General features: G+C 42.0%; 1 pseudogene; it reads right to left on the reverse strand.

Moving 5' to 3' along the window:
- Positions 1 to 19,096: 19,096 nt before the first annotated feature.
- LOC147618804 (uncharacterized) lies at positions 19,097 to 22,952 on the reverse strand (annotated as a pseudogene).
- Positions 22,953 to 23,514: the final 562 nt, after the last annotated feature.

Genomic DNA, 23,514 nt, shown 5'->3' on the forward strand with positions numbered 1-23,514 from the left:
CACCCGAGGTGGAGGACACCCAAAGAGGAGATAAGGGAGCACTCTCGGTAACAGGACACACATTCTCAGACACACTCTCAGGGATGAGGACACTCTCTTCTATCCCATTGATTGTAGCACATTCTCTATTGAAGAAGAGTCTCTCTTGTAGCATTCTGGCCTACAATTGGTAACACGGTCTGGGACACACATTCTCAGACACACTCTCAGGGATGAGGACACTCTCTTCTATCCCATTGATTGTAGCACATTCTCTATTGAAGAAGAGTCTCTCTTGTAGTAGCATTCTGGCCTACAATTGGTATACAGTGTTGCGCTCTATTGGTGTTTTTTCTATCTATTTGTGTGAGCAAGGTGAGCGACGTGAGTGAGGTGTGAGTGGTGTGTGTGGTGTGAGTGAGAGGCATGTAGGGGTACTGTGGTGCTAGGTGGTGGTCGAAGAGCACGGTAGACAGTGTAGAGCATAGGACTTGCATGTCTAGCTAGTGAGGTTGACTCATCCTTGGCAGGGATACTTCCCTAAGAGAGGATCCACGCTCCCTTCTCCCCCACCCCTAGTGTTTGTGTCAATTGTCCTCAAGTTCCCTAGCGAGTGGGTGGAGTCATCTACAGCTTAGACAAAGTTTGACAATCAGGATGGGACTCTCCTAGGGGGGTCAAGGATAGTCTTAAATTTTCTTTCTTTCTTTTTGGTGATTTTTGATTATGTGGTGAGAGGAGTGTTGTGCATGCCCCCAAAGACTAGAGCTTCTAGAGGTGATTCACCCCTTAATTCTCCTCTTCAAACTAGTCATCGTAGGGTTCTTCCTCATTCCCTTACTCTTCCCTCAGCATCTTCCTCTTCTACCCCTAGGGCTAGAGCCATTGGCTACTGTCCTTAACCACGTGCAAGTTAAGCTACCAACCTTCAAAGGTACCATCACTGAAGATGCAGAAGACCATGTGTGGCGGTTCCTCACTATGTGTGACTCACGAGGTCTCAAGCGAGATGATGCACGCTTGGTCTTGTTCCCGACAATCCGGGAAGAAAGTGCTGAGACCAGTGGTACAGTCAATTTCCCATCAACCACTTCCCGGATTGGGCCACCCTTAGGCTACAGTTCTTGGCTACCTTTCGACCGGGGAACTACTTTGACCTCATCACTTAAGAGCTTAACCAACTCTCCATGAATGTGGGGGATTCAGTGGCCCAACTTGTCACAAGAGGTAAAGTTTTGGTCGCTCGGCTACCCCAAGATGGGTGCTTCGAGCAGTCCCTACTCAAATGGCGATGAAGTTGAGAGAGACCTTTACACCCCAAGGCACCCTATAAGACTTCCATGATAGAGCTACACAATAGCTAAAGAATGCTTACCTCATGGTGGCGGAGAGCAGTACCTTTTGGCCTCCACTCATACCCGGCATGTCTTCTAGCTCCTTGGTTCTCGTCGTAGTCTCTTCTTGGAGTAATTGGTTTTGTTGATTTGCATGGTATACAGCTAGATCAATGCATTCTAGCTCTACCACATGGTAGAGCTAGACCTCAAATGCAATTCTAGATCCACCACATGGTAGAGCTAGATCTCAAAGCATTCTAGCTCTACGATGTGGTCTAGGTTGGATATATCTCTACCACGTGGTAGAGCTAGATCAAATGCAATTCTAGATGCTTGTTTCTTGTCATGTAAAGTAGATCTCTTCTTGAGAAGTAATTGATTTTGTTGATCTGCATGGTACACAGCTAGATCGATGCATTCTACCTCCACCACATGGTAGAGCTAGATCGAATGCAATTGTAGCTCCTTGGTTCTTGTCATGTGAAGTAGGTCTCTTCTTAGAGTAATTGGTTTTGTTGATCTGCATGGTACACAGCTAGATCGATGAATTCTAGCTCCACCACATGGTAGAGCTAGACCTGAAATGTAATTCTAGCTCCACCACATGGTAGAGCTAGACCTCAAAGCATTCTAGCTCTACAATGTGGTCTAGGTAGAATACAGCTCTACCACATGGTATAGTTAGATCAAATGCAATTCTAATAATTGGTTTTGTTGATCTGTATGGTACACAGCTAGATCGATGCATTCTAGCTGTACCACATGGTAGAGCTAGACTTCAAATGCAATTCTAGCTCCACCACATGATAGAGCTAGACCTCAAAGCATTCTAGCTCTACGATATGGTCTAGGTTGGATACAGCTGTGCCACGTGGTAGAGCTAGATCAAATGCAATTCTAGCTCCTTGGTTCTTGTCATGTGAAGTAGGTCTCTTCTTGAAGTAATTGATTTTGTTAATCCGCATGGTACACAGCTAGATCGATGCATTCTAGCTTCACCACATGATAGAGCTAGACCTCAAATTAATTTTAGCTCCACCACATGGTAGAGCTAGACCTCAAAGCATTCTTTCTCTACAATGTGTTCTAGGTTGAATACAGCTCTACCACGTGAGCTCTACCGCGTGGTAGAGCTAGATCAAATGTAATTCTAGCTCCTTGGTTCTCATCATGGTCTCTTCTTGGAGTAATTGGTTTTGTTGATTTGCATGGTACACAGCTAGATCAATGCATTCTAGCTCTACCACATGGTAGAGCTAGACCTCAAATGCAATTCTAGATCCACCACATGGTAGAGCTAGACCTCAAAGCATTCTAGCTCTACGATGTGGTCTAGGTTGGATACAGCTCTACCACGTGGTAGAGCTAGATCAAATGCAATTCTAGATGCTTGTTTCTGTCATGTGAAGTAGATCTCTTCTTGAAGTAATTGATTTTGTTGATCTACATGGTACACAGCTAGATCGATGCATTCTACCTCCACCACATGGTAGAGCTAGATCGAATGCAATTGTAGCTCCTTGGTTCTCGTCATGTGAAGTAGGTCTCTTCTTAGAGTAATTGGTTTTGTTGATCTGTATGGTACATAGCTAGATCGATGAATTCTAGCTCCACCACATGGTAGAGCTAGATCTGAAATGCAATTCTAGCTCCACCACATGGTAGAGCTAGACCTCAAAGCATTCTAGCTCTACGATGTGGTCTAGGTAGAATACAGCTCTACCATGTGGTAGAGCTAGATCAAATGTAATTCTAGCTCCTTGGTTCTTGTCATGTGAAGTAGGTCTCTTCTTGGAGTAATTGGTTTTGTTGATGTGTATGGAACACAGCTAGATTGATGCATTCTTGCTCTACCACATGGTAGAGCTAGACCTCAAAGCTTTCTACCTCTATGATTCTAGCTCCACCACATGGTAGAGCTAGACCTCAAATGCAATTCTAGCTCCACCACATGGTAGAGCTAGACCTCAAAGCATTCTATCTCTACAATGTGGTTTAGGTAGAATACAGCTCTACCATAGTTACATTCAACCTCAGCTGGTTACATTCATTGAAGTCTAGCTCTACCACATGGTAGAGCTAGAAGAATGCATTCTAGCTCCACCACATGGTAGAGCTAGATTTTGAAGTATTCTGGTCAATACATTTATTAATCTTGCTCTGCCACCTGGTAGAGATAATATCCATTAAAAAACCAGCACTAGAATACTTTGAAGTCCACCTAGAATGCATTTATCTAGCTCTACCATGTGGTAGAGCAAGACTAATAAATGTATTGAGAGCTCCAAGATGGAAATACTCTTCATCTCCTCCACAATGTTTTCATGGATATATATTGTGATTTTTGAATATGATATTTTAAGTTTTTTTAAAAGTGTAAGAATACAATAACTACAATTAACAATTGTGGTTTTTGTTGCAGGTGAAAGATGTCTCAGAAAAGAAAAGTGGTGGAAGTTCCGATCACTGTTAACTTTGCCTCTGCTGATCAACAAAACGACAGTGGTACTTAGATATTTGGGGTCTTCAGGGTTCACAATTTAACAAAATTCATCTATTTGTTGCTAGTGATGTGGGCGTGGATACTTTTGAGGATCTAGGACCAATGACTCTATATTATATTTCTGTAGTTGATTCTCATCCTGATATTGAAATAAATATTGGGGTACTTGGGACCCATGAGTATCAACTAGATCCCAAGGCATTCATTATTGAACGAATGGTAAGAGATAAACAAGATACTATGTTCTCTCGAGGGTGGAAGTTAGATTGTGTAAGTCAAGAAATAACTCTTGAAGAGTTGCAAGCTTCCATTGCTTATTGTGTGAAAGGCAAACAAAAAAAAGAGAAAATGCCCTCTAAAAATCCAGTTCAAAAAAAGGCAAAAAGCAGTACAGGTATTATGGATGTAGATGAAGTAGCTCCTAAATCTACAGTAGAGAAAACAGGCTTGGAAAATTCAACAAAAATAAGATTTATGGATCCCAAAGTTTTGGAAAATGAGGTGCAAAAGGCACTAAAGGGTAGAAGCATGTTAACGTGCACAAAAAATGCTATCCTGGACAATGCTAGTTAGTAGTGCTTGTTAGCATACATTCGAGAGCGAAGAATATGTCCATTTTGAAATAAACTTTCCATAATTAATGTTAAATTTACTCGGCGCCAAATTCAAATGTAGCATCTTTTCAGTACTGAAGTCATGGTGTAGTGGATGAGCGCTCTCTCTCTCTCTCTCTCTCTCTCTCTCTCTCTCTCTCTCTCTCTCTCTCTCTCTCTCTCTCTCTCTCTATCTATCTTTCTTGTTGAGATATCGAGCTCGTCTAGTGAGACGGTGGACACTGAGATGACCCGCTTGGGGGATAGGCCCCACACTTACACCACTGGCATGGTTGGTGAGATCTTGGGTGATATGCGGCCAGTGGGATGACAGGCTGTGTGACAGCCATTCTAGAGACTGGCATAGTTATAGCGCCAGCTCATTTAGTCGGGTTCACACTATAGAGAACCCGTGTATGTATTTGGTTGAGTACCTTTCATATTGTGTGTACTCTTATTCTTGTATATGGTGTGTTGAGTGAAGAAGAAGAAGATTTCAGCCTCTCACCTTGTGTGTTCTCTATTAGGGTTATGTGAGTGTGTGTGTGTGTGCTTGCAAGAGCTCAAGCTCTCTTCCCCCTGCATCATGGTATCAGAGCCTGGTTCGTGCTAAGGGCTGAGCTGCAAGTAAGAGAACCACAGGAAGCGGTACGAGGGTAAGAGCTGCAACTACTCTTCCCTATTTGTGTTGGTGACTACACCCTTGTCGGGAGCTCTATGGGAGGCACCGGCAACGATCTCTGATTGAGGAGCTTTCTTCGCGGGAGTAAATCTATAGGGAAACCTTATGGTCCTATCGGACAGCATTTCTTGGGACGAAAAAGCGTTTCGGGCGCGTCTGGACCTCCGTTTTTCAGAAAGCAGGCGATTTCGAGCACTGCGGGTAAGTCATCGGTTCTCTGCAGAACTCTGTCTTAAGAACTGCAGGAAGACAGATTGACTGTGCAGACACTGTGGGTGCTGCAAAGAGGTCTACAGTTGCCATTGGGTGTATGTATGCACATTGAAGTCACTGGTTGTGACATTTGAGAGTACTACAGTACCACTGTGCAGAAAATACAGCAGTTTGTGCAGAAAAACCAGAGTGCAGTTTCTGGTAAAATTGTGTGTTTGGCAAGATGTCAAATGATGGGATAACTCAGATTGTGGCAGAGAAGCTAGATAAGAATAACTTCCATGCTTGGAGGTTCAGGTTGACAAATTTCCTGATGGGAAAGGGCTATTGGGACTACATAGAAGGTGAACATGAAGAGGCACTGGAGATACCGGACATAAATCCTACTGCCTGCAGATGTGAAAGAGTTTAAAGACTGGAACCAAGGAGCCAGGAAAGTCATGTATTGGCTCTCCATTAGTATACAGGACACCATGATTGGGCACATTCAGGATGCCAAGTCCCCCAAGGAGGCGTGGGACACCTTGGTAAAGCTTTATGAAACAAATACCAAGGCACGTAAGATACAGTTGAAGAATGAACTTCATACTGTGGAGAAAAAGAGCATGTCTGTGAATGACTATGCATTGAAGATAAAGGGCATTGTGGAGTCCCTTGCATCTATTGGTGTGTCAGTAGATGATGATGATAAGGTGGAGGTCTGTCTACGTGGTCTCGGGCCACAATACAAGGCGTTCAAGACGTCTATTCAGACTCAGGAAAATATTCCCAACTTTACAAATTTGGTGTCTATGCTGATTATCGAAGAGAAGAGCTTAGGTGAAGACCAACAGTCTTCACAAAGCAAAAACAGTTCAGAGCAACAGGCCTTCTACACGAGTTCAGGAAGAGGATGAGGTAGAGGAGGCCGTGGACGCGGTCAAGGATGTGGCCGAACAGGTAATCAGAATTATGGCCAGCAGCAGCAGTAGCAGCAACAACAGTCCCAGAATCAACAACAACAACAACAACACGCAGGTGGAAGAGGCAAATTCAGAGGCAGGGGGAGTCAAAGAGGCCGTGGAAATTGGCAAAGGCAATATAATGATGCACGTGAATGCTATTATTGTGGTAAGCCTGGACATGTACAGGCAGAATGTTATAAGAAGCAGGCTAACATGCAAAATGGGAAAGTGCAGCAAAACAACTATGCATCCTCAAGCAGAAATAATGAGGATAATGAAAGGTTGTTTGTTATGCAGCATGTCGTGAATGCCATGTCTAAAAATGTTGATGCAGCACAAAAAGATAATGTATGGTATGTGGATTCAGGCGCTTCGAACCACATGACGAGTCATGGGGAGTGGTTCAAGGAGATGAAAAACCCAGAAAGACCAGGTTTTGTGGAAACAGGGGATGACACTGCTCATCCAATTGCCCATGTTGGAGATGTGCCATTGTCTATGCAGGATGGCAAAGTGAAGTACCTTGCAGATGTACTTCATGTACCGAACATAACAAAGAATCTGGTTTCAGTTGGCTAGATGATTGAGCAGGGTTTGCAGGTTCGGTTTAACCCTGATGGTTGTTATGTTGAAGACTTTAAAGACAAGTGCAGGTTGGTTGCAAAAGGCAACAGAGTGGGCAGAATGTTTACATTGAATGTAGACATGCCTGAAATGAGTGATGCAATGTTTGCAAATGGTTCAGGAATTGTTGCAGACATAGACATTTGGCATAAAAGAATTGGACATGTGAATGTGCAGAGATTGAAGTCTATGCAAACTAAAGGAATTGTGACAGGGCTGCCAAAATTTAAAGTGGAAGGTATGCAGAAAATATGTGAAGCATGCCAATTTGGGAAGCAAACAAAGCATGTGTTTCCACGTAATAGATATGTGAGCAAAAATGCACTAGATGTTGTGCATTCAGATGTATGGGGTCCTACGAAGACCATATCTATGGGAGGCTGCAGGTATTATGTGACTTTCATTGATGACCACACAAGGAAAGTGTGGGTATATTTCATGAAGGAGAAGAGTGAGGTGTTCACTCACTTTCAGAATTTCAGAGTTTTGGTTGAAAAGCAAACAGGGAAATATGTAAAGTGCCTAAGGTCAGATGGAGGGGGAGAGTACTTCTCCAATGAGTTCTCTGAATTTTTGAAGAAGAATGGTATTCGGAGACAGTTTACATGCAGATACACTCCGCAGCAAAATGGAGTTGCTGAGCGAAAAAACAGGCACATTGTTGAGATTGCACGAGCATTGATGGAAGAGAAGAATATGCCGCATAGCTATTGGGCTGAGGCTGTTTCTACAGCAGTATACATTATGAACAGGACTCCAACTGCAGCCATACATGATGTAACTCCACCAGAGGAGAGGTTTACTGGCAGAAAACCAGATTTGTCTCATCTGAAAGCTTTTGGATGCATTGCATATGTGCATGTGCCAGATGAGCTGAGAACTAAGCTGGATCCAAAAGTTGAAAAATGTGTGTTTATTGGATACTCCCTTGAGCAAAAGGGATACAGGTGTTATAACCCTGCTACACGTGAGTTGAGGGTAAGCAGGGATGTTGTCTTTGATGAGATGAGCAGCTGGTATGCTGTTGAAAAAGAAGCTGTTGGGGCTTATGTGAGTGGAAGTATGGTTGCACAGAATGTAGGTCAGCAATCACAGTCTTTGAGTGGACCAGGAGAGTCCTCATCTAGTGGGTCTATTGATAGACCATGGAGTGGCAGGCTGCATAATAATACCAGTCCTGCAAATGTGATTAGTACATCACGTAAAGGAAAAGAGAAAGTGGTTGAGCCCCTTGGTATGCTTGACATTTCTGCAGGGCATTCTCATGTTGATGGAGAGTCTAGTGGCTAAGATATGAGCCTTGATGAGGAGCTTGGGATCCCAACTATGAGAACACCTGGTGTAAAGAAGGCTATGGAAGCCATGAATGAAAAGCTGCGAAGATCAGGGAGAGTGAAGAACCCTGTGCAGAGATTTACATATGATGGTTATGTGGCACATCACTATACATATATGGCAAAGGTTGTGCAGGTTGTAGAGCCCACATGCATTGATGAGGCTGTTGGAAATGTGTGTTGGGAGAAAGCTATGGATGAGGAGATGGATGCACTATATGGAAATGAAACTTGGGATTTAGTGCAATTGCCTGAAGGCAAGAAAGCCATTGGATGCAAGTGGGTGTACAAAGTTAAACATAACAGTGATGGAAGCATAAACAGGTACAAGGCTAGATTGGTAGCCAAAGGATATGCGCAGACATATGGGATTGATTATGAGGAAACTTTCAGTCCAGTTGCCAAGATGGCAACGGTGAGAGTTGTGATAGCAGTGGCTGCGTCAAAGCAATGGTCTTTACATCAGATGGATGTAAAGAATGCATTCTTGCATGGGGATTTGCAAGAAGAGGTGTATATGTTGCAGCCACCTGGTTATGAGGATGGATGTAAAGAATGCATTCTTGCATGGGGATTTGCAAAAAGAGGTGTATATGTTGCAGCCACCTGGTTATGAGGATGTGGGTCACCCCGAGCATGTTTGCAGGTTGAAGAAAGCCTTGTATGGCTTAAAACAAGCACCAAGAGCATGGTCTGACAAGATTTCTGAATATCTTGTCACTATTGGCTTTCATGTAGCCAATGTAGATTTCTCGCTGTATGTGAGACATGGTGATAGAGGAGTTGTGCTTGTTGTTGTCATCTATGTAGATGACTTGATCATTACAGGGGACCATGATGCAGAGATCTTTGATGTAAAGATCTTTCTTAGACAGAAGTTCGAGATGAAGGATCTGGGGGAGCTCAGATATTTCTTGGGCATTGAGGTGATTAGGTCACCACATGGTATTGGATTACTATAGAGACAGTATGGCTTGGACATGTTGTCCAAGTATGGTATGAAAGGCTGTAAGCCTATTTCCGTGCCATTAGATCAGAATTTCAAGTTGAGTGCAGATTCAGGAGAGATCTTGGAGAATCCTACTATGTATAGGTGCATAGTAGGAAGCTTGATATACATGAAGATCACCAGGCCAGATTTGAGCTATGCTGTTGGGTTGGTGAGTCAGTTTATGCAGGTTCCACGGAAACCGCATTTGGATGCAGTGAGACGCATACTGAGGTATGTGAGGTTAATTTGCATTATGGACTATTCTATGAGACTGGGACAGAGATATGTGTACATGGGTACACAGATGCTGATTGGGCTGGTAGTATCTCAGATAGAAGATCTACCAGTGGATTCATGTTTTCTTTGGAGAGTGCTGCTGTGACTTGGAGCAGCAAGAAGCAGCCTATGGTCGCTCTATCCAGTACAGAGGCCGAGTACAGAGGAGCTGCTATGGCAGCATGTGAGGTAGCTTGGTTGAGAAAGCTACTTGCAGATTTGGGTCTATCAGTGGATAGACAAGTTGTCATTTTCTGTGACAGCATTAGTAGTATACAGTTGGCCAGGAACCCAGTCTTTCATGCTCGTACGAAGCACATAGAGGTCCACTACCACTTCGTCAGAGAGAAGGTCTTGGCAGGAGATCTTGACCTTGTTTATGTCAGCACAGAGGATCAGGTAGCTGATATCTTCACCAAAGCATTGGGTACAGAGAAGCTCCGCAAATTCAGGGCTTCGCTTGGTGTACATGAGATGGAGTTGAGCTCGAGGGGGAGTGTTGAGATATCGAGCTCGTCTAGTGAGGCGGTGGACACTGATGACCCGCCTGGGGGATAGGCCCCACACTTACACCACTGGCATGGTTGGTGAGATCTTGGGTGATATGCGGCCAGTGGGATGATAGGCTGTGTGACAGCCATTCTAGAGCCTGGCATAGTTATAGCGCCAGCTCATTTAGTCGAGTTCACACTATAGAGAACCTGTGTATGTATTTGGTTGAGTACCTTTCATATTGTGTGTACTCTTATTCTTGTATATGGTGTGTTGAGTGTTGAGTGAAGAAGAAGAAGATTTCAGCCTCTCACCTTGTGTGTTCTCTATTTGGGTTATGTGAGTGTGTGTGTGTGCTTGCAAGAGCTCAAGCTCTCTTCCCCCCTTGCATCTTCTCATTTCTGTCTTTGTGTCTCTCTCTCTCTCTCTCGCTCTCTCGAGGTTCTCCATGATCTGTGTAAGCCAAGCTCTCTCTCTCTCTCTCTCTCTCTCTCTCTCTCTCTCTCTCTCTCTCTCTCTCTCTGTGTGTGATGCTGCTCAAACAGTCTCACCCTCTCCCTTTGCCTCGCATTCGCTCCGTGTAGCCCACTTCCTCCCCATCTCATAGAGTTATGGCAAACCATACCTTGCAATCTGATCTGGTAGGTTTACTTGCGCGTTCAAGGGCAGCAGATGAAGGTAGCAGAAGGGATCCTTTACAGACAATGAATCCAAACTTGGAGGACCCAACTTGTACTGCCATTAGGGATTATACCGCGTGGTAGAGCTAGATCAAATGTAATTCTAGCTCCTTGGTTCTCGTCATGGTCTCTTCTTGGAGTAATTGGTTTTGTTGATTTGCATGGTACACAGCTAGATCAATGCATTCTAGCTCTACCACATGGTAGAGCTAGACCTCAAATGCAATTCTAGATCCACCACATGGTAAAGCTAGATCTCAAAGCATTCTAGCTCTACGATGTGGTCTAGGTTGGATACATCTCTACCACATGGTAGAGCTAGATCAAATGCAATTCTAGATGTTTATTTCTTGTCATGTAAAGTAGATCTCTTCTTGAGAAGTAATTGATTTTGTTGATGTGCATGGTACACAGCTAGATCGATGCATTCTACCTCCACCACATGGTAGAGCTAGATCGAATGCAATTGTAGCTCCTTGGTTCTCATCATGTGAAGTAGGTCTCTTCTTAGAGTAATTGGTTTTGTTGATCTGCATGGTACATAGCTAGATCGATGAATTCTAGCTCCACCACATAGTAGAGCTAGACCTCAAAGCATTCTAGCTCTACAATGTGGTCTAGGTAGAATACAGCTCTACCACATGGTATAGTTAGATCAAATGCAATTCTAATAATTGGTTTTGTTGATTTGCATGGTACACAGCTAGATCGATGCATTCTAGCTTTACCACATGGTAGAGCTAGACTTCAAATGCAATTCTAGCTCCACCACATGATAGAGCTAGACCTCAAAGCATTCTAGCTCTACGATATGGTCTAGGTTGGATACAGCTCTGCCACGTGGTAGAGCTAGATCAAATGCAATTCTAGCTCCTTGGTTCTTGTCATGTGAAGTAGGTCTCTTCTTGGAGTAATTGATTTTGTTAATCCGCATGGTACACAGCTAGATCGATGCATTCTAGCTTCACCACATGATAGAGCTAGACCTCAAATTAATTTTAGCTCCACCACATGGTAGAGCTAGACCTCAAAGCATTCTTTCTCTACAATGTGGTCTAGGTTGAATACAGCTCTACCGCGTGAGCTCTACCGCATGGTAGAGCTAGATCAAATGTAATTCTAGCTCCTTGGTTCTCGTCATGGTCTCTTCTTGGAGTAATTAGTTTTGTTGATTTGCATGGTACACACCTAGATCAATGCATTCTAGCTCTACCACATGGTAGAGCTAGACCTCAAATGCAATTCTAGATCCACCACATGGTAGAGCTAGACCTCAAAGCATTCTAGCTCTACGATGTGGTCTAGGTTGGATACAGCTCTACCACGTGGCAGAGCTAGATCAAATGCAATTCTAGATGCTTGTTTCTTGTCATGTGAAGTAGATCTCTTCTTGAAGTAATTGATTTTGTTGATCTGCATGGTACACAGCTAGATCGATGCATTCTACCTCCACCACATGGTAGAGCTAGATCGAATGCAATTGTAGCTTCTTGGTTCTCGTCATGTGAAGTAGGTCTCTTCTTAGAGTAATTGAGAGACAAAGAAAGAGGAAACAACGAGAGAAGAAAAATCTTAAGCAGGTTCAGGTTCGAGAGCTTGCCTTTGAGGAGGAAAAGAAGAAGAAAATCTCATCTGAGATTGTGGCACTGTTCAAGAGGAGGACTGAAGGAATTAATACAGAAGACAAGCAAGAAATTTGGAATCTAGTATCTCATCATCCTGTCGTGCAAGCAGTGTGTCCAGAGGAGTCTACTATTCAAAGTGCAATCATGTGCAATGTTCGTAACACCTTGGCACTTGTAAAGTAGCCAAGCTGTAATGAGGAGTTGTATTTGAAGCATACAGCATTGTCCATGATGTTGAATTCAAAGGAGAACATGCAAATGTCAAAAGTCTCGAGACTCCTTAAAGTTTCGCGTCGATCCTTGTACAAGGCTAAATTGCGGGTGACATCGAATGTTGACAGTGGAATGTTTTCATTGGCTGCATGTCAAAAACATGCCCGTCGTAGCACAATCACAGATGAAATGAAAGAGCTGGTTTACACATTTTGGAGGGATGAGACACGTGTATCCCCTAACAAAAAAGATGTTTGTCGAAAGAGGATGGGGAGAAAAAATTACATAAAGCTACACCTCCTTGATGAACCTCAGGTAATTGATCTAACCAAAGCACCATTATTCCAGTACACTAAAAAGCATGTGAAACTTTACAGTTAGCATACTAGTTGTTATTTACACTGTGGTTGTTTATGGTTTATTCTAGCTAGAACATGCTATACTGTATATGCTAGTTCAAATCTTCAATATGTTGATCACCTTACAGAGTGTGTTATTTATCATATTAGTAATGCTAATTAGTATACAAGCCATACCTGGAGGCACACTGTAAATGCTAGTTAGCAGACTGTGTATGCTAGTTAGCATACTCTATGTGCTAATTAGCACACTCTACATGCTAGAACATGCTATACTGTATATGCTAGTTTAAATCTTCAATATGTTGATCACCTTACAGAGTGCATTATTTATCATATTAGTAATGCTAATTAGTATACAAGACATACCTGGAGGCACACTGTAAATGCTAGTTAGCAGACTGTGTATGCTAGTTAGCATACTCTATGTGCTAATTAGCACACTCTACATGCTAGTTAGTATACAAACCATACCTGGAGGCACACTGTAAATGCTAGTTAGCAGACTGTGTATGCTAGTTAGCATACTCTATGTGTTGATTAGCACACTCTACATGCTAGTTAGCATGTAAATGCTAGTAAGCATGCTGTGAATGCTAGTTCGCATATGGTAGGTGCTAATTAGCATACTGTAAGTGCTAGTTAGCATACTCTAAGTGCTAGTTAGCATATTCTAAGTGCTAGTTAGCATACTCAAGGTGCTAGTTAGCATAATGTAGGTGCATCTTAGCATACTTTAAGTGCTATTTAGCATATGATTAGTGATAGTTAGCACTCTGTATGTGCTTATTAACATACTGTGAGTGCTAATTAGCATACTTTAAGTGCTGGTTAGCATACTGTAAGTGCTACTTAGCATACTGAATGTGCTAGTTAGCATAATGAATGTGCTTGTTAGCATACTTTAAGTGCTGGTTAGCATACTGTAAGTGCTACTTAGCATACTGAATGTGCTAGTTAGCATAATGAATGTGCTTGTTAGCATACTGTTTGTGCTAGTTTAGCACTGTTTGTGCTAGTTAGCACTATTTGTGCTAGTTAGCACACTGAATGTACCAATTAGCTAACTGAATGTGCTACTTAGCATACTGAATGTACCAATTAGCCTATTGAATGTGTTAGTTAGCATATTGTCAGTGCTAGTTAGCATTCTGCAAGTGCTAGTTAGCATACTGTGAGTGCTAGTTAACATACTGCACATGTATGGAAGCATACTGTAAGTGCTAGTTAGCATACTGTAAGTGCTGGTTACATACAGTATGCTTCCGTGCATGGCCTGTATACTAATTAGCATAACTAGTATAATAACCGCCTTCCAACTCTCATAATTGCAGGTTGAGCTCTTCTACAGATTCAAAGAAAAGCATCCAGATTGCAAAATAGGTATGATAATGTTTGAGATGATGAAGCCATTTTTTGTACGGCGGCTAAAAGATAGATACACATGCTGCTGCAAATATCATGTGCAGATGTCCTTTTTAAAGGACACACTTAACCATATGCGGTCTTAGTCATTCGGGCTGCATGGAGCCCAATGCAGATGTACATGCAGCGTTTGCGTCAGAGGTGATGAAACTAGCAGGGGTTGCATGGCTTTATGTCAAACTTTCAAAGGTGTCACACATCTATGGGAGTCAATTCTCTGCCCGAAGCAGATAGATGCTGGTTACCACAATAGTGAGTGTTTGATGGGCGAATGTAAGAAATGTGGTGTGAAAAAGCTAGAAACATGCTGCTTAGAGACACAAAGCCTAGGTAAGAATATCTTTGTAAAATTGTTTGCATATGTGGAGGCAACAGATAAGCACGGAGATAAAAAAAGAGAAAAGATCTTATGACTAAAGAAATGCAGTGCTGGGAGTTTCTTCAACTCTTACAGACCAAGCTGAAGGTTTTTATCAAACATAACTATATCGCTCGATGGCAAGCACAACAGTTCAAGGATTGTATTCTTAGATTTCCTGAACGATGTGGTTGTGTCGGTTGTAGACTTTGCAGAAAACTATGCATTCAAGGAGCAAAATGAGATTCAATCCATGCATTGGCACTCAAGTCAAGTAACTATTTTTGTGCACATAACATACTACCACAGGGAAGGGGAAGTAGTCAAGAAAATCCACTTCTTCATATCAGATGACAAAGTGCATGACACATTGTTTGTCCAACATTGTTTTATGCTGCATTGTGGCTGGTTACAGAGAGAAGGTGTCACTCCAAAACGTCACTGGGTCTGGTCAGATGGTGCTGCCTCATAGTTTAAGGCTACTAGGCCTTTCTATTTTGTTGCAAGGTATGCTGGACTGACAGGAATGGAGATGAGCTGGTTCTTCTTTGGATTAGGACATGGCAAGGGAGAGCATGACGGTGCAGGTGCAGTTGTTAAAAGATCGTTGACACATGAACAGCTAAAGCCTAATGGGGCCACTTTAAAAAGTGTGCTGCAGATGTGGTTGCCTATTGCCAAGCCAACCTATCAAAGGGAGCAGCTGCATCATATCCTCTAAAAGAAAGGGAATGTGCCCGTGTGTTTTGGGAGATCAAAGTAGGTGATGTAAACAGGGAGGTTAAATGAAATTGTGCCACGGTTGAGAAGTCTTGCACCTTGCATGCTTTTCGCGGTCACAACCGGCAGGATGCAAGTGCCATTGCCACAAGACCATTGGCATGCTTTTGTGATGCATGCATGAACCATAGTTGGAATCGCTGCACTAACAAATCTCATGTGCAGCCTTGGGATTATCACATTCTGATGCCATTGTCTGATGAAGTTGAGGATGAAGAAGACACTCCGGCTGATGATGCCCTTGAAGATCATTGGATATGAAAAATTCATGTATGAAGGCCACCATGATGCATTAAGTAGTGCTTTGTGTGTTGGTGACACTTTCGCAGAGTGAATCCGGATGCTACAACCAATGATGAGAATGTAGACTTTGACTTGGTAAAGTGTATTGTAGTAAAAGAAAAGGCAAAACAGGGTTACATTGATGAGTGGAACAATGTAATTGACAAAGGCTCTTATGTCGTGCAAGGACTGTATTACAAGCAAGTGGATGCATACACCTTCAAACTAGACTACAATCAACCTGTTGTTCACATACTTTCAAATCTTGTACGTTGTATCAAGATACCCATGAAACACATGCAAAAGAGAAGGCAAATGTACACAATCACCCCCGAAGATTATGAAGCAATCTATAACAGCATGCCATTCAATTTTTGACATGAGTGTCATGGTCTTTTATTCTATTTTGTATCTTGTGTATGCTTACTACTACCACAGTATATGCTAATTGTGTACTAACAAGCTTCTACAAAGTGTGTGCTAGCTAGCATAAAGCGTATGCTAACTAGCATACAGTGTATCCTAACTAGCATATAAATTATGCGAACTAGTATATAGTATAGGCTAACTAGCATATACTGTATGCTAACTCGCATACTATATACTAGTTCGCATATAAAGTATGCAAACTAGTATATAGTATAGGCTAACTAGCATATACTGTATGCTAACTCGCACAGTATATGTTAACTATATACTAACTACCTAATTTATATTGTGTGCTTACTAGCATATAGCGTATGCTAACTAGCATACAGTATATGCCAACTAGCATATAGTGTATGCTAACTAGCACAATATATGCTAACTGTATGCACACTAGCTACTATATAGCGTGTGCTTACCAGCATACAGTATATGCTAACTAGCATATAGTGTATACTAACTACCGCAGTATATGATAATTATTTACTAACAAGCTTCTACATAGTGTGTGCTAACTAGCATAAAGCGTATGCTAACTAGCATACAGTATATGCTAGTTAGCATCATATACTATATGCTAACTAGCAAACAGTATATGCTGACTAGCATATACAGTATATGCTGACTAACAAGCTTCTACAAAGTTTGTGCTAGCTAGCATAAAGCGTATGCTAACTAGCATACAGTGTATGCTAACTAGCATATATAGTATGCTAACTAGTATATAGTATAGGCTAACTAGCATATACTGTATGCTAACTCGCACAGTACATGTTAATTGTATACTAACTACCTAATTTATATTGTGTGCTTACTAGCATATAGCGTATGCTAACTAGCATACAATATATGCCAACTAGCATATAGTGTATGCTAACTAGCATATAGGGTATGCTAACTAGCACAGTATATGCTAACTGTATACTCACTAGCTACTATATAGCATGTGCTTACTAGCATACAGTATATGCTAACTAGCATATATTGTATGCTAACTACCACAATATATGATAATTGTTTACTAACAAGCTTCTACATAGTGTGTGCTAACTAGCATAAAGCGTATGCCAACTAGCATACAGTATATGCTAGTTAGCATATACTGTATGCATACAGTATATGCTGACTAGCATATACAGTACTAGCATATAGTGTATGCTAACAAGCACAGTATATGCTAACTGTATACTAACTAGCTGCTATATAGTGTGCTAACTAGCATACAGGATTATGCTAACTAGCATATAGTGTATGCTAACTACCACAGTATATGCTAACTGTATACTTGCTACTTTATAGTGTGTGCTACCTACAAAAAACCCAATACATAATTCTGTAACACATAAAAATGGAATAGTAGGAGGCAACTGTTGAAAATATTATCTCATCATTAACTTCTAGCATCAAATAACATTACATAGGGTTTAATTTTACAATGAGTCACACCCGCCAAAAATCTTTAGGCCTCCTCAAAGGGCGTTTGTAGTGATCGGGCTTTTTTGCTCCCTCCTTTTTCTCTGCTTTCTCCTTTTCCTCTGCTTTTTCCTTTCTCTCTACTTCTAGGTCGCCTCTCTGCTGTTCCTTTTCTTTTCTTTCCCTCTCCAGCCTAGCTTTCTCCTCTCTCTCTGCTTCTAGGTCATCTTCCTTTTGGTTGCGACGAAGTTCTGCTTGTCTCTCAGCCTCTAGCAACTGTTTGATGACTGCATTAGAGAAGTTATCAAAGCCTGTATCAAAGAAATTGTCAGCCACATACGCTGCCCGATCATCCGACTGCAGCCAAAGAAAAAGCCAGTCTTTCAAAGTTTCTATAAGAAACCGTTGTCTCTCCTCAGCTCTCTGGTCCTCTAGCTTCGGAGTAATGAGCCAAGCTTGTGCTGGGTTCTGAAACACTTTGTAGAGGCTATCATCAATCAAAAGCGTGTTTTGGGCGTTGTACGTCGGATTGTATTTCCAAAACAAGGCTAAATCTTTCATAAACACAGGTTTATTCAGGATCTGCCAGGGTTGTGGATTGCAGTGCTCTTGCACAAAAAAACCGGCAATCCTTGGCACCTGCAATTTAAAAACAGCCCTGCAAATATTCATGAATTTACGATGCATGCTTGTGCTCCAAATATACACACTGAAGAACTGAAGACACCAGTCCAAAAACATGTGGCTGTCCTTGCGAGACAGAACACCTGCTTATCCTCTACATTGTATTTTAACATTTCATCTGCATATGCAGGGGGCTTTTTGCCGAAGCATGCTTGTGCTCCAAATATACACACTGAAGAACTGAAGACACCAGTCCAAAAACATGTGGCTGTCCTTGCGAGACAGAACACCTGCTTATCCTCTACATTGTATTTTAACATTTTATCTGCATATGCAGGGGGCTTTTTGCCGAAGTGAGTCTCTACCACCCTCAGCAAAAGACCGTTGAGATCTAGTAAAAGAGCCCTTTTTTCATCAACACAGTTGCTTAGGCACCCATATTGGGTCTGGAAGAGGATACCATTCAGCATATATAACCTCCCCTGATGGGTGAACATAATTTAGGCGCTCAAAAATTCTACGGGCATGCTGTGAATATCGTTCGAGCCGCTTTTCAATCTCCAATTTTTGTCTCCTTATCTGCCTGGCTTTGCGGACTCGCCATTTCCGTAATTTCTGCCATTGCATGGCCGCATTTACATAAGGCAAGGCAATTAATTCCAGTTTCTCTTCCTCTACAAAGAAACAACGATACGAAGTGAAGAAATTCATAGATTGGCAGAAAATTATAATGGACTGCTGCTCAACATTATATTACACAAAGACATTTTCATGGGGGAAATAAAAAAAATTACATGACAGCCACAAGAGGCATTAGGTTTTCAGAATGGCATAGCCATAAGAGTGAAGGGCATAGGTATGGGAACACTAAGTAAAGGCTAAACAACTGAACAGTGACAGTTACCTGCTTCTAGTACAGAATCTGGGCAAAAAAGGAAAGGTCTTAACACAGTTTTTTGCAAGCTCTTGAGCGGGTGGCTTTCTTTTCACCTTTGGTGCTTTCAGCTTTGTCCTCCATCTTCTTTGGGGAACCATAGCCGTTGCTTGCAGCTTCTTCAGGTACCTCTTCCGGGCCCACTTTTCTCTTTGCCTTAGCCTTTCGCAAAAAACCCTCGAGAGGGCTGTTATCACCAACTTCCTGCGGGTCCTCTATGCTGTTAGTCTTCAATGTTTCCCCTGATGCACTGGCACTAGCCATTGTCTGCTGCTGAGAAGTTTTTACTGTGTCAGTTTGCAGGCATGGCACGCGCATGAGGAACCATGACAAAAAAATCATCTTCTTCTGATTTATTGCTCACGTCACCGCCTTCCTCTGTTGTTTTCATGCTTGCACTTTGCATTTGCTGGGATCCCGCATCTACTCCTTCATTCATTGTATCTAGCTCACCACCCTTCTTAGTCAAAGGGTTCTCAGTTGTTGCAGCCTTTCCCTTACCTTTGGTGTCATGCACACTGCCCACATCATGTAGGGGCTGTGAGAGGCCTGCAACAAAAAAATCTTTGATTAAGCATGTCATGTATGCTACATAGAATGTTTCATATGCTAACTATGTGTGCAGCTAGGCCAGTATGCTAATTAGCATTCCCGTGTATGCTAGGCTAGCATAATCATATATGCTAACTAGATTATCAAGTATGCTAACAAGCATACCAGGTATGCTAACTAGTAAACCTTATAATCTCTAAGCAATTCAAGTGTACCCAAAAGCTTCTATGTGCTTACTAGAGCACATTATATGCTAATTAGCATATCCAACATGCTTGATAGCATATCAAGTATGCTAATTAGCATATCCAGTATGCTAGTTAGCATACAGGATATGCTAGTTAGCATATCCAGTATACTAACCAGCATACTAGATATGCTAATAATTAGTATATCCTGTATGCTAACTATCATTCCAGCTAGCATATCCGGTATGCTAACTAGTAGACCTTATAACCTCTAAGCTAATCCAATATGCTCCAAAATGCTTACTAGCATATAAAAATTGGTAATTGGCATATCCAACATGCTTAATAGCATATCAAGTATGCTAACTAGCATACCTAGTATGCTAACTAGTAGACCTTATAACCTCTAAGCTAATCCAATATGCTCCAAAATGCTTACTAGCATATAAAAATTGGTAATTAGCATATCCAACATGCTTAATAGCATATCAAGTATGCTAACTAGCATATTTAGTATGCTAATTAGTATAACCAGTATGCTAGTTAGCATACAGGATATGCTAATTAGCATATCCTGTATGCTAATTAGCATTTCAAATAGCAATCCAATATGCTAACTAGAATATTGGATATGCTAATTAGCATTCAATATGCTAACTCCGGTATGCTAATAAGCATACCCAATATGCTTATTAGCATATTAGATATGCTAATTAGCATCCACTCATCCAACTAGCATATCCAGTGTGCTAGTTAGCATACTGGTTACGCTAATTAGCGTATCTTGTATGCTAGTTAGCGTATCCAGTATCCTAACGAGCATATCCGTTGTGTTTATTAGCATTCTGGATACGCTTTTTAGCATATCCGGTATGCTAGTTAGCATGCTAGTTAACGTATCCCGTATGCTAGTTAGCATACTGGATATGCTAGTAGGCCTACTTGATATGCTAATTAGCATATCCGGTATGCTTGTTAGCGTATTGGGTATGCTAACTAGCATATATGCTATGCTAGTTAGTATACAGGGTATGCTTACTAGGATGCTAGTTAGCATACAGAGTATGCTAACGAGGATGCTAGTTAGCATGCAGGGTATGCTAACTAGCATATACGGTATATGCTAGTTAGAATCCTACTAGCATATCTAGTATGCTAACTAGTATACTGGATATGTTAATTAGCATATGCAATATGCTAACTATCATACTGTATATGCTAACTAGCATATCTAGTATGATAACGAGCATACCTGGCATGCTAATTAGCATATTCATTATGCTAACTAGCACACCTTTTATTTCCAATATGATCAAGCTTGCAGACTGTCTGTCCTGTATGCTAGCTAGCAAGCATACATTCAAGTATGGTTTCTTACCAATCTCTGGTGTGGTTGGATGTCGTTGTGTTGCAAGGTTGCACAACCATGCGGTAGGTATGCTTTTTTTGCAGAAGGGAGCCCTACATACGGTCCCAAGGGAGCATGTAGCAGTAAAGCACAGAAGGTGATAATTATGCTCACAAGGGAGCTTGACCATTGCAAGGAATGGTTGGACCTCAAGGGGCAAACCACAGCCAGTACTACACAGGTTTGTTCTGATGCTGTCTTGCACCTCTCTATCCTTCATAAAACTAGCAAGGGCTAGATTAGTTAGGGCAGTTTGGAGAAACGAGCCCTGCAGCTTGGACTGTATGTGCATCAGCAGAAGTTCAAGTTGGCTTTCAGAGTTTTGCACCTTGGATTTTGCAATTTCCACCTCAACCTACAAAACCAAGACAAAAAAAGCATGGTAAGTACATGAGTTACCTGAGCACATGTACCAAACATAAAGTGCAGAGATGAAACTTACGAACACTTACCAGTTTACAGGTTATATCTATGTCACTATCTATGGGGTCATCTTCACGAAGAGGAAACCCCATAGCCTCTATGGTGCCTTTGGTTGTCTCTATTCTGACTTCAAGCTCCATCTTTCGCCGGGCATCCACATCATTGCTTTGCAATAGAGCCTGTAACTCCATCTCAGCTGCTTGCAACCTCTGTCTCATGGCCATGACAATAGGAGTGACCTTCACATTTTTTGCATTCAAAGCCCTAGCAAGTTCTAGGCCCTCTTGCACATTGTTTAGATTCTGTTTCTCATAATGTAGCTGTGTTTTCATTTGAAGGACAGCTGCCTTCATGCACTACCATTCCTCCAACCCACAAAATGAAGAGGCTTCCATCTCCTGTCGAGCGACTATCTTGATGAGGCTGAAGTGTGGCCTTGGTAGATTTGGCAGTACTCTTTCCTGCCAATGCCATGTTCTCCTCACAGATGTCAGCAGACTCATCCTCAATTTTTGAAGCTGGAAGCTGAAGATTGCGTAGTCTCCACTTGTTAACATGGCCCTCATAATAGCCCTTCTTTTGAATATCCTGCAAGTACTACACTGCAAACTCGGCCCAATTGAACCTAATGGCTGTCCCGCTTGCAATCACGGCAAGACTGAATTCTTTCACGAAACCCTTTGCAAATGCAGAGGAAATTTCCATGTTGGTTGGGGCCTTCTGGTATACATTTTGTAGTGCAGTTTCATCACATCGACTCATACATTTCGGTGTGGATGGTTGATGCGGTACTAGCTGGGATCCTTTGTTTGTTTGAACACACTGAACCATTCAGCATCAGTGACTTGCTCCCACCTAACCATTTTGGGATCTAAACCCTCCATGGAAAGGCCATAAGCAGCATTGAACTCTACCAAAGTTGTACAGAATTTTTCCTGCATGGGGATCACGACCTTCGGAGCTTTCCATCGGCCTACACACATCAAAGGGAAATGTGCTCAACTGTAAAGGGAAATGTGCTCAACTATATTGCATGGAAATGTGCTCAACTGTATTGCATGGAGCTTCTTGTGGTACTGAAGCCGAAAGTAGAAGAGAAAACACACATAACCCGCACACGAGAGAGAGAGAGAGAGAGAGAGAGAGAGAGAGAGAGAGAGAGAGTACCCGAGAGGGACATTGGGGAACCTTGAGATCGCTTTGCACTTTTGTAGGGAGATGGAGAAGCAGAAGGGGCTCTACGTTTTTTGTGTATAGGAGAACGCGAATGCGCTGCCTTGCTTGCGGGATCCATGGTGCTCTGGCCTTTGCACTTCATCACCCCACCACTCTGCTGTAACGCCCGTGCTAACTAGCTTCAAAGACTAGCTCGTAATTTAATATACCACAACTTTCATTGGTTATTCTTTTTTTTTGAAGTGCTCATTTGAGCTTTTTGTATCAGCCAGAAGTTTTAAATATGATTACTAATATAGTGACTTACATGCCTAAACTTATGCTAACTAGGAATGCTTGTTCACACATGTGAACTAGCATAAAAAGCCTAGCACGTTAACATGCTTCTACCCTAAAGAGTGATACAGGGGGTATGGAAAAATACTCTAAGTATTTTCCATTCAAGTACAAAGAGTATGAGATCCCTGTAGATCAATGCTGCTCCTGATCACTATAACTCCCGTCAAATAGAACCTCACCGTGTGGATGAATGCGTGTTATTTTGTGGTGCAAGTGCAAACAAGCCAAGAGCGTGTGCATACTTGATGCCTGTAAAGAATGCTGGCAAGAAGAAAGGAATTCCAATGAAACTAAGTGAGGTAACAGAGGAGAAACTCATTGAGTATTCATATTGGATTATT

The sequence above is a fragment of the Cibotium barometz genome, chromosome 34 (genome assembly GCF_041138505.1).
Source record: "Cibotium barometz isolate CiBa-2024 chromosome 34, ASM4113850v1, whole genome shotgun sequence".
NCBI lineage: Eukaryota > Viridiplantae > Streptophyta > Polypodiopsida > Cyatheales > Cibotiaceae > Cibotium > Cibotium barometz.